The following is a 13,562-nucleotide window of genomic DNA, read 5'->3' on the forward strand; positions in this document are numbered from 1 at the left end:
TGCCACCTCAACCATTAACAGTCCAGTCTTGTAATGAGGCGTTGCGGATACGAAGGGCGAACTCAACAAACGTACATTGTGAGGGAAATGCGTTTCAAGTTGTCACGCACAATTCGAACTCCACAAAAACTTGGTAACAGTAGATCGGAATGTTTCATGCGTGATTTCCGAAGTTTTTTGTGGAGTTCGAACTGTGCGTGACAAATTGAAACGCATTTCCCTCACAATGTACGTTTGTTGAGTTCACCCTTCGTATCCGCAACGCCTCAAATGTTCGCCTACAATTACAATCAGGCATAGACAAAAAAAACTCCAGGTTTCGAATATCAGAGAACTGACATTAAACTACACCTGAAATATCGTCGACCTTAAATTTAGACGTCACATTCATGTCCACTACAAAAGACAAACTATGCGCTTAAAATGGCAAAATGAGCACTTAAATAGACAGATATATATTAAATAATGTAAATTCTTCAAATAGAAGTCGCAACATCAAAATGACAAAGTACTTGATATGACAATGCTCCGAAATGTCAAAACAATAATTTAAAATGTTGAAGCTTACCGTTTTGAATGTACTTCTTGGAAAAGGTGGTGTGATTACAGTGGTAATGGTGAATTGTGGCTGACTGTAACCATTTCCTAAATACGATTAATATCAAAGCAATGGACTGGCTGGTTTTCAATGTCAGAATTTCTAAGAAGACTACGGAATAAAATATTTCTCCCCCTTCCAAACCCACCTGCTCGAGCTGCCCCCTGAATTCGTAGAGCACTGAACTCTTAAATCAAGTGCCTAGTAATCAGGGTTAAATAGTAACCAATGTTTATTTTCGTTGCTTATCAACACATCCTTATTTACAAACATCTTATATTGTTGCGTTAATTTCTCAATTATTCCATGATATAGTTGCCTTCTTGTTGTAAGAATAGGAAGAAAGTTCTAATTTTGTTGGCACTGTATTGTTTAGCAGAACTGTAGAAACACAACTTTCATTTCTTAGAAACAACGCTCACTGGTTTAGACAAAGGGTATTACCCAATGTCTGCAAATCAGTGCCGGCTCGTGGCAAGGAATCTTGATCAAAACTGAGCATGACTTGATAAACTAGGCAACACCGCCTCTATTTACATGGAATAGTCTATAATATTTACAGAACCATATATCAAACAATGACAGAGAGATTCTACTTTCATTTCTCAACTAATTACAAGCTGCAGGATAATTTCCACTTGATATATTTTCTTTCATTTTTTGCTACAATTATACCCATATATGGTCAAATGACCGCGAGAAAATTGAAATTGCAAAATTTCCTTAACCACACATGGTTTTCAAAGTAAACAACGCTTATGTATGATACTAAACAAAGTTCAACTATTTCTCGTAGAAATAAACAAGATTCATGCTTGTTTTATATGGAAACCCGATCTCAAATGATGATGGCGTCGCCTGCCATTTGCAATGCACCATGAGGTTCAACACCAACTTTACGTGATTAATCTTGCGACACACGCTTCACACGATAGCATGCCAGCAGACACTCGCAGAAGCACTTCTGGTGCGATTCCACTGCAGCACAGCGTAATCCTTTGTTTCAGATGGTAAACATCACGAATTTTCTCTGCGTAAACGAGTTGCTTCAAATGCCCCCACAAATAAAAGTCCACAGGTGTGAGGTCGGGTGATCTTGGTGGCCATTCCACTTGGCCACGCCGACCAATCCATTGCCAAGGCAACTGTACATCGAGCCGCTGACGAACAATTAGCCCATAGTGTGGCGTAGCACCATCTTGGTGGGAAAACGAAGGGAATGTACCATCTCCATTTAAAAGGGAAGGAAAGACAGTGCCTCTCAGCATGTCCAAGTACCGCTCGGAATTAAGGATTGCATTGATGAAGATTGGTCCAATTACACGGGTGCCCCATATCCAACACCACACCATGATTTTAATATCTTCAACAACATTGGATGGGTCAATCCAGTGCGGATTTTCATCACATCAATATCGGTGATACTGCCGGTTCACTTCCCCACTGACACAAACATTGCCTCGTCACTGAATAGGATACTCTGTGGGAATGTAGGGTTGTTCTGATGTTGACGTAATGCTCACCTTCAGAACTCGACACATCTGTCTGAGTCATCTTCAGAGAGTTTTTGCAGCATTTGGATCTTAAATGGGTGCCATTTGTTGCTATGAAGAAAACGCGTAATGGAAGAACGAGTAACACCAATTTTACTTGCAAGACGTCGAGTGCTGCGTTGTGGGCTCTTCTCAAAGGCAGCCAAGACCATCGTAGAGGATATGTCGTCAGTGGATGATTTGGGATGACCAGGACGACCAATACGTCTCCTGTCCGACACATTTCCAGTTTCCTTGAATTTGGATAGGAGACATGCAACGGTGTAATGCGATATCGGTGGTCTCTTTGGGTGGCGCCTGTTGAAATATGCTGCAAGGACTCAACTGCTTCGTTCCTCAGACAACATAATCACCTCAATTCGCTCTTGTTGCGTCAACGGCATCATATGTCACCTACAACAGAATAAGGTTTTCAGACTTTTGGATACCAATAACGCCTACACCATATGTGAAATCTGATTCCAGAAATGAATTACTGGCAAGATTTCTATGTGTTTTGATATCCCATATTACACCCTTCCCATTTTTAAAAAAATGGACGGCTATTCAAAATGGCGGCCATCGATGTGTTATGCCCAAAAAGATTGGCCCTCATACCCAATTTACATTGGTATATTCAAATGTTTCATTTTCCTTACAACTTCTGAAATAATAGGCTGTACTGCGACTTTCCGACCACCCTGTACAAGTTTTTAACTATATCTTTTTCCAAGTGAATCCTTTTAACCTATTCCTCGTTCGACGTAATGGACGCGGCATGGAGTACTGATTCATGCCAAGAAAAAGCCTGAAGGAGGGGATAAGTATGACCCCCGAAACGTTGCATCTATAAACGGAGTATACTCACACTACGTAAGTAAACGATTTTTATATTTTTTAAAAAATAGCCATAACTCACAGTTATTAACTTTTGTCAAAAGGTGTTCGGATAACTATACTTGAAAGTATATACTATAAAGTATATAAATGTATCTATACATAGGGCTAGGGAGATTTTGTTGAAATTAGAGATGGTGAGATTAGAGAAATCTCGGTTTTTTTCAGTCCCGTCTCGAAACTTGAGACGAGTTGCGGTGGTCTTTCTAACTTGAGACTAGAATGAGCCTATTTCCGAGACTAATACTTCTGATAATATCACTAATTCGTAGCTACGTGGAGTCAATGTTCACATTTCCTGTGAACACACGTTTACGTACATAAGGGAAGTGTTAAGTAAACAAGTCTTGCTTAAAGATTCGATTTCAAAATCATCTAAGGCGCTAGAACCTTTAGATTCCGCTACTGGTTTTTGATTGATTGATTGAGTTGGTATTTTAAGTCCACTTTAAGCACAGTAGCGCTAATCGGAGCTGGACCTACAGTTTAAATTAGAATCCGAACCACTGTGTCTCCACCGGGTATCGAACCCGGGACCCCTTGATAAAAAGGTGACGACGGGCAGGAAAATTTAATGATGTTGACCTGACGAAACTAGGACATTTTATTAGATCCAGTGGTTGATTACAAGGCGGCGACGCTACCACTGCGCCATCGGGGAGGCCATTCCGGCACTAATATACGCAGAGGGAATTGATGTAACTACAGCCCAGGTACGTATCCAGGAATTCCTCTCGGGGCGGGGGGGGGGGGGCTGAACACAATCTCTTTAAGGGATATAGATAGAACCTCACAATTATAAGGCCAGTTGTGGCGATTGGATTCCAAAATTGGATTGGGGGGGGCCTTAGTATTATATAAGAGGCCAAAAAGATGGGGATCAACTATCTCACTGTTTAAGACTGCCATTTTAATCAGAACAGGCCGGCTCCCTTTGCGAATAGTGTTGCCCACGAGACGAGACATGTCTCGTCTCGTCTCGTGTCCCGTCTCGAAAACGAGACGAGACACGAGACGGGACAAGCGTTTCAAAATTCGAGACGAGACGAGACTGACCACCTGTCTCGTCTCGTTTTCGAGACGAGACACGGGACGGGACGAGACGACTCGTGAAAAGTCTCGTCTCGTCTCGAAAGTCTCGAAAAAAATACAAACAAAATAATTAATCAGTTGCGAATATTTATTTACTCGGAGTAAAGGATATTCTTTGAAAACCCAAATCAGCGTCTATTACATTAAAAAAGGCTATCTTATTTAGTTATTATACTCTTCCGAAATCCAGTATTACTTCCATTTTTCAATGTATTCACGCTTAGTAATTTTAAGCTGTAATAGTACTCCAGATAGAAGTACTTTGCTAAAATACCGATTCAGATATCTATCTGTATAAAAATATTGTGTGAGAGAAGTATTCTAGATAATTTCTTTGAATGGAAAATGTATGAAAAATATTGTAAACCTTACGAAAATTACGAAAATTGCGGAATTTGTTTGCTTTTCCATAGTAACGGAATTTATTATTTGTTTATCCTTAAAGCAGCTTAAATATATTTAACGCCTTTAAAGTAAAAACTACTCCTATAACGCGCAGGGTGGTATTTGTAGGGGGGATGGGGGGATTTTCCCCCTCCGGGTACTTGTATCCCCCTCTGCTTGATAAATTTTATCCATGGGGGGAAATGTTATATGGCATAAAGTCATTATCTCATGCTGTCCCTAGACAGTCAGTAGAATTTCCCCCACTGGAAATTTCTTAAATACCACACTGAACAGTTAAGTGAGACATACAATAGTTGTTATCTTCACAACACGATTATTCCCGCACAAGGAATAAGGAATATTCCACATAAAATCGTGTCATCTAAGGAACGGACCTAAAGCAATTTTTGTAGTCTTCTCACGGAAGGAAGTGATGCGATTTTTGACATGTAACCTCCCTTGCTAATTGTAATATTTCCCCATCCAAACCCCCTCGCGGTCAGTAATCATTTTCTCTAGGTATCTCTCACCTTTTAACTTTTTATTAAGCATTTTGTCTGTTTAAACATGAAATTTCCCAGCGGAGGGAGAATTCCCTCCCTTCAAAATAATCGGCGAAACGGGAATTCCCCTTTCGCCGAAATTTTTACTTGGATGGGAAATATGACACAATGCGCCTCTGGGTAATTGGGCGAAACAGGATTCGGCAAAAAGGGAAGACATGGAAACTAAAATTGGATAAAAAAAAACACCTGAATTCTGTGAGGAAATGAAATCAATTTGTGGCATAACTTCCCTGGGTGATCGTCATCCTCTCCTGCTTGTCGCGGTGCTTCGGCACGAAGAATTGCATTTATTACTGTTGGTTCGTTCGCAAGCGACACTTCTCGCTTTTCGCCTGTCCTGTGTTGTTTGTCGCATAGGTCAGACCGAAGTACGAAGTGACCGGACTAAAGTAACAACCTATGTCAGTTTCCGAACCTAAGTAGCACGACCAGCTGCACGTGTCGCTGGGAAAAGGTATTTTTTATCACTGCCCATATCAACATCTCATTTCTAATTAATTTCTTGCTTCGGTTAAGCATTCTCTTTTTTCTCCATATTTTTGGATGTTCCAACATTTCTTCGATTCTTTAGCAAGCTCTTTGGAGTTATTTCTGTAAGATTCCCCCTCGTAAAACCTAATTTGCCACACGATGCCCATAACGAATTTGCGCAGGCTATAGCCTCGTGTTGCAGGTATCTCTACTTGCAAAATCCTGAAATTTCCTCAACAACTGCTACCCCAAGGGCTTCCTTCCATTCATCCTTGCTCCAAACGATGTGGAGGTAGCCACTGCCATTGTTTAATGTAGGTCCTCTTCCAGCCTTATTGGGGACAACCGTCATAAAATTCTCGCCAGCACAAACAGTTCATTCATTGCGACCCCTCTTCTCAAAATCAACAGCTCCATCCTCAGTACTGGTTGCAAACTCTAAATATTTGACACCAAAAACCTGGTAATAGGCCAATATAGTTAGATACTCTGCGTTGACGTAGCTAAATAATCTATATTGCTTGAAGTAAAAAGCGACATGCAAGAGGCAAGAAACGACGCCTGCCACAAGCGACAAGCGACATGACGAGGGGGACTTGTCGCTTTCGTGTCGCTCGGACTTGACCGTTTTCTAATGTAGTGCATCGTGTCGCCTCTGTCCGTTGGTAGCGCATGCGTGGGAAAAGCCTGCTTAGAGACTAAAGGAGCTTGTGTCGCTTGTCGTTTGTCACTTCGGTGCGAAACCCTTGTGTCGCTTGGGGATACCACCGATCGAACACAGGCTTGCACTGCGTCTCATGCCGACACGATGTGCAATACTGCTGTTGATGGGCTAGTTCCCAAGCAGCATGTGTCGCGTGTCGCTTCAGTTTGAACTCTCCCTTACATGAAACCTTGCAAACAAAGCGACGCAACAAACTGTTTGGGGTCGATTGTCGCTTGCGTGTTGAACGGATTAGACCGTTTTCTGAATACCGTGCGTCATGTTGCCTCGGACTGTGAATGCTTGCTAATAAACTGAAGTTGCCTGTGTCACTTGTGAACTACCATGTCACTTCGTTCTGAACGCTCCCTCAAGGAAGCTTGCAGACCAAAGCGACACGCGACAGGCGAGAAGCGACAAGCAACAGCATGGAAACGAACCCTCAGTAAATTTGACCTCCCGAACCGAAGTAACACGACAAAGTATTCGTGTTCTTTATCGCTGAAACTTAATATCGTGCATAGTGTAGCCTCGGTCTGTTAGTTGGTAGTGCATATGGGGTCAATATTTGCCTATATACGGAAGGGGCTCGTGTTGATGCCGTATATTCGTTCGTATATTGAAGTGATGTGACATTGTGATTATAAATATACACTTCACAAAAAATTATGAAAATGTACTAAGAAAAGAATTTCGTGCTTATAAAACATAAGGGCCCATATTGTGAAATATTTATGCAGATCTACTTGCGAAAATAAAATATAACACATAATATATAATAAAATTCTTACCTTTAAAACTTCATTTCAATAGGAACTCCATTCTTCTCTTCTGGGTAAATTTCAATGTCATACTTTCATAAAATGTTTCTTCGGACCACTCTTTCATTTTCAGAACACTTTTCTCGATAGATAGAACAGCTGTGTTGTCAATAGATCCTTAATCATGTCACTCATTTTAGTTCACCAAACAACAAAGCACAACACAACACAAAAATATAATTCACGTACATAGGCGCAGACTCCATGGGGCTTGGGGGGCTCGAGCCCCCCAATGTTAACGATGTGGTGGCAGAGCCCACAAATAATTTTACTTAAGAGGATCTAATGTATTATTTTGCTTCTCTTCTAAAGTTTACTCTGAATTGTAACATGAACTTAACTTTAAATACACATTTGAAATGTTCTAGACCAGTGGTATTCAACCTTTTTTCTCCGCGTACTCCTAAAGAAACTTTTCCACTCAAGCGTGTACCACCCCCCTTCCCCGAGTTATCCTTAATTCAGATTATATATAACTATGTATAATATATATATGCAAATCATTACCTATTGAATTATATAGTTTTACTATAAAAATGAGAATTATAAAATAAAGGAAAATTACGGGTATAGCAAAACAATATTATGAACTTTAATATTTCTTACCTGTTAATGAGATGGCTGAGCATCATGGACGTCCGCAGGATTTTTTTCCAGGGAGGGGCAAGGAAGGCATTTTTTCCAGGGGGGGCAAACGAAGGCAAATTTTCCCCCAAAATAGTGTTGTTCCCTAAAAAACTTTGCTTAAATTTGAATTTATGGTGTTCATGCAATAAATAACACATATTATTGTGGCTAACATGAAATTATATGTATGAAATACGTATTTTTTGGTTGACTTTCATTTTCCAGGGGGGGGCACGGCCCCCCCTTGCCCCCCCCTTCCGGACGCCCATGCTGAGCTTGTTTTCTGCACACCAGCTCCTCGATTGTCTTGTCTTTATACTCATTATGATTGGTTACTAAGTGTCTGTGAAGGAGGGATGGTTTCATACAGTTATTCGATAAAGTTTGATTGCAAATAACGCAGAGGGGAAGAGGTGGATCACACGTATGCGATACAAATCCATATTTAATGTAAGATTCATTGTAGTATCTGTATTTCACATTTTCGAGATTTTCGACTTGCTCGTATAGGTGGTTCAACACTATTTTTACTGATATCCGGTGGAGTAGGAACCGATTCTGCAGCACTTTTCACTGTCGGTGGTTCAACACTAGCGCCACTTTCACTTGTGTCACTGATTTCACGTTTTCCTCTATAATGAATTTATCCATGATGCAACAGAAGCTAAAATCACCACACTATAATAACGAGAAACTGAACGTAACTACGCGTATAAAGAGGGAGAGACGAGAAGAAACCGCACCTTTCCACAACAGTCACGAAATAACACTGAACTCCCCTTTCTCTCCCCTCTTCCCTCCCTCTCTTCCTTTATCCAGTCTGTAACGTACATTCACAAACACTCCCATTATTGTCAGCGTTTGAAACAAACAATTCATATACCATTCGGAGCACGATTAGCAATGAGCGCAGCTGCAAGATTTCATTGTTGCAAAGAGTAAACAAAAGCGATTCTTGGAAATAGAGGATAAGACAAGTTCTGAGCATAATAATAAATCAGAGTTAGAATCCTTTAGTCTGGTGGTTGGTGGGGGAGAGTAACATGAAATCCTCAATCGATCCCTTTTTATATTTACTTTGAGGAAAATGTTGACAAAGAAATGTCTATTTTTCTTTGCTTCCCTTTATTACCTCTGTCAGAAACAGTTTTCATTATTTATAATTATTTTAAATTGTGCGTACCACTTAAAAAGTCTTCGCGTACCCCCAGTGGTACGAGTACCCCAGGTTGAATACCACTGTTCTAGACCATCAACTTTGGGGGCTGAGACCGCTAAACCATCATCAACTTTGGGGGTGGGGACTATGACCAGAGACAGCAAAACACATGATTTATTACTATAAACTAAGTATATAATTATGAGTATTGTTAACATTTTTACTAAAAAGAGTTTCAAAAGAAGATGTGCATGAACTAGGAGAGTGGAAGGGATGTTCGTGCTACAAATGGCTCTCACATGACATTCAGAACGAGATCATTGATATATTAGGGAGATCTGTTTTGCGCTCCGTGGTAGCAGATATTAAAAGTTGGGAATATTTTGCTATTATGGTTGACGAATCTTGTGACATATCCATCCGTGAACAATTGACATTCTGCATTCGAACTGTGAATGAAATTTTTGATATTTTTGAGGAATTCATGGGCTTTTACGAGATTCAGAACACTGAGGCCAAAACTTAAAAAAAGGAAGGAGTGAGTCATTTATTAATTTATTTCAGCGATCAAAGGCCCCCCCCCCAATAATTTTGACAAGTCGGCGCCCCTGTTCACGTACGAACTGACCACAATAACGTCTGTGAAGTACGCCACATTCAGATTACAACCAATGGATTGTCTGTTGTATGCAATATAATAGCTGTCTCACTTCAAAACCTTAGAACATTCTAGGCTGAATATGATGACATGGTTTAACAAGCCATGACGTAATGTGAGGGCCTGCCTGATGTCGTAGTGGTAACGGCGTCGCCTTGTATTCAAGGAGCTCCGAGTTCGATACTCTGTGGAGGCACATAGTGGTTTCAACTATAGGTCCAGTCCCGATCAGTGGCGGCTCGTAGGGGAGTCAAAGTCAATTCTTGAGGCGGCAAATTTTTAATATATTGTGTCGCATTGGCAGATATAGTGGGGTACACAGGAGGACACGTTGCCCCCCCCCCCACACACACACACAAAGCAATTACTAACGGAAAGGGATGATATCGCGAAACTCCAACGAACAAAAAAAAACTTCGAGCAACATTAAATATCAATAAAATTTAAGATAATAGGCTAATCCAGACTGTATCTACTTGAAATTTAAATGTGCTGCCACCGAAAATCGAATCTGAGGCAACTAGATTGCAGGTTGATAATGTTAATAGACGATTAAGACGTGATTCATAATGTTTCCCTCTAGTTTCCAGTATGCAAGATTTTTACGTAGGAACAAGAATTCAATAACACCAATGTGTTGTGTTAAGCAATGAATAAGTTAATAATAATGGTTACATATTATCTACACTTTGAGGAATACTGTAAACATTTGTAACGTACAACGTCTGTTACGTTTTTTGTACATTAAAACATGGGTCTCTTAGGACTATCACGGGTCCTATTAGCTTCAAAGGGGAGACTCTTACATCACTACAGAAAATGTTGGCTTACTGGTTACGTAAATATTGTGTGAATTGTATTATTTTATTGTTGAAAACACATTTTTTTGACACCCGACACACAAATGGGAACCCCTTGATTGATCAATGACTTCTTCGATTACGGTGTCATTTCATATTAAGTTGCATACAGGGGAATCTTGTATGCTCTTTACATTAGGAAAAAATATGTTCCTTAATGACTATAATATGAAATCATGAGGTCTCGCGGGTGCCTGTCACCACCAAAGCGTACAAACCCCAAATATCAGGGTTTTTAAAATACTGATACTGATTTCTGTGGGTCACAGAATGGTTTAAGATGAGTAAAATTAGGAAAATCCACTCCACAGCCGAAGAGTTGATAGAATGTTTTGGCAAAAAATTAGGTTATAAAAAGGCAAAGTTTCCTGTATATAGCACCGTGCCTTGAAGACACATTTAAGGGATGTGGGGATAGATCCCCACACATTCACGACCTCGGCCAAATTGAAGGCGATGTGATCAGCACCATGCTTCGGAAGCCTTTACTCCCCAGGGTTGGCCCCAGGTACCCATTGATTTGAGGCTGGATGAGTCCCGGAGCTGTTTTATGCGGGACAAGACCGGAAAAATTCCGATCTTAGATCCCCCCAGGAATTGAACCCGGGTCTCCCACGTGGCATTCAAATGCCGTACCGACTTTTTAATTTTTTTTTAAGGAATACCCCTAAGCGTTAGTATGCCCTGTTATTAACTTTTTCTCAGGTTGTCAATTCTTACTACATTTTCTGTTTTTCCCATTTTTGGACAAAGACACACATCCATGTCCAAACCGGGATTCGAACCCGGGACCTCTGGCAACGCAGCGTCATTTTCTTGAACCTATATACGCAGGGCAATTTTCACAGTGTGTAGAGGACAAGGCGAACAACTTTTCTTACATTTGCTCGTCCAGTTCTTGTTTCGATGCTACAATACAAGCCATCGAAAAATGGCATCATCTGCTATTCTTAATGTATGAAATCCCAATTAGCTTCACGGTTTCAAATTTTCTATATTCTGTTAACTTCATTGCTTCTGGCAACTCTTCATTGTTTACCGTTCTCCGGAGAGAGGGCCGGTTTCGCCCACGGACCTTGAGTTTCGCCTAGGGGGTGGGTTTCGGAAGACAAACCCTCCGTCCTCCCATGTACAGGACCTGTGCGTGTTATTCGCCCAGTTCTCTCGCCTCTGCCCTCGCGCCCGCGCCTGTGAATGCTCTACTCGTAAAGTGGGAGGACGGCGCCCTACTACATTTCTCTCGAAGTTCCGTATTCCCTCGTACGGTGGCGTGCAAACTTTACAATTATCGCGGAAGAATGAATACAGAACTTACTAACCAACGATCTATAAGCAACGGAATATTTGCAATTCAGACAATGTAAAAGCTAATATATAAATGTTAATGTAATGTTTGTTCACTTGTGGTTACACACGGCAGTGCGGCGTCCGTATCGTCCTTATGAGCGGCCGCAGGCCCGTAGTCAGGAATTCTTAGTAGGGGGGGGGGGGGCAAAGTCATTCCCAGAGGGGGCAAATTCTTAATATATTGTGTCGCATTGGCAGACATAGCAAAAGCTATAAGTAACAGTGAGCAACATCAAATAACAGTATTTCGATAATGACCTTTCCGGGCTGCCAAAGAATACAAAGATAAAATCTAGTCGGGACTGTAGCTACTTGATATTTACAGGTCCATAATGTTAATAGACGATCAATATGTACCAACAGCTTTGAGCCTCTCTGCAGAGCTGATTAAGGGAGTTCTTTATAAATCGTGCTTCATAATGTTTCCCTCTAGTTTCCAGTATGCAAGATTTTTACGCACATTAACCAAAATAATAAATGTGAAACACTATCACATTTTCATCATGTTTGATAATAATTTGACCAACTAAGCCGACCTGTATGGTGGGATGGTTACACAACACACTACGAAGCCAAGGGTCCCAGTTTCGAGCCTGTGCATGAGTGTTCTTTGTGAGCAGAGGCGCAACCACTGGCGTACGCTACAGTCCCCTCCGAAATTTTGAAAAGTTGACATTTTCAAGTAAAAGCACCATAAACTCTGGAAAAACCAGAGTGGTAATTTCAAGCCCTATAAAATTATCCCCAGTTGACATTTTTGAGAGTGGAAAGTTGTAAATATACGATATATCTTACTGTGTATGCCGCCCACTAGAAAGCAGTCAGGGATGCCAAATTTTGAAAAACGTTGGGTTCTTATAAGTTTTAAAAATCTCAAATTCTCCCTTCCTTGTATTATGATATTAATATGCAACAGGTAAAAATTTACTATTCGTCGGACACGTATAAATTCTTCGTTTCGTCAATTTATGACATCCGTACTTACCTATCTGCTTCGCGGAACATTCCTTAAGGTGTACTGACGTTTTTTTTTATCAAAGTAATTGCAATTTTTCACATTACGAGTACTTCTTTCTCGGAACCCAAGAAATGCCCGTGAACAAAGCTCATGTGATCTAATTTTTTTAAAAAAAACCTTTTTCCCATTGTTTTACGAAGAAAATTATAATGGTTCTTGGGGCTATCCGTCTCGGAATCGGTGGGAAATTTAAAGTAAAAAATTATTTTCATTTGAAATTTTTGAGTCCGAATTTCCCACCGATTCCGGGCTCCGCGCCAGGGGTAATTGACCTACCGCTACCGCGCCCCCGCCTCCGCTCCGGCTTTCTGTATAGAGTCCCTGTTAAAGGCATGTTAGAAATTGGCCGGAGTCACCTGCCTTCAAATGAGCCCCAAACTTCCCACGCCCCTGGACTCTCTTTGAACATGCATATACCCACAGCCCATTCCATCTAACGAGTAGCTTACATTCACTGCCACATTTTGGACATTCCTTTCCTATCTTCACGATCCCGTGTTCAATTAAAAAATCCACTGGATCTTCCACACCCAGTACAAATTTCACCACGCATCCACGACACGTCACGTTTCTTACTTTCGTTGCAAACACAGACGGTTTGAAACACTGGATACCCCATGAACATGAACAAAACACAATCACGACGCGTGATGGTGTACGAAGGTGTACGCGCCAAAGGCTATTCTCTGTCGAAAAATTAATTTTCAACAAGGAACATGAATTTCCCCTATCATCAGTGGTGTCTCGTCCCTTCGGGCTTCCGGGGCTTAGCCCCTAAAGAAAAACGGACGTATTCACGTAATTATCAATCACCATAACGCATAAC

This window comes from Lepisma saccharinum, chromosome 15, assembly GCF_977018435.1.
Source record: "Lepisma saccharinum chromosome 15, izLepSacc3.1, whole genome shotgun sequence".
In the NCBI taxonomy this organism is placed as follows: Eukaryota; Metazoa; Arthropoda; class Insecta; order Zygentoma; family Lepismatidae; genus Lepisma; species Lepisma saccharinum.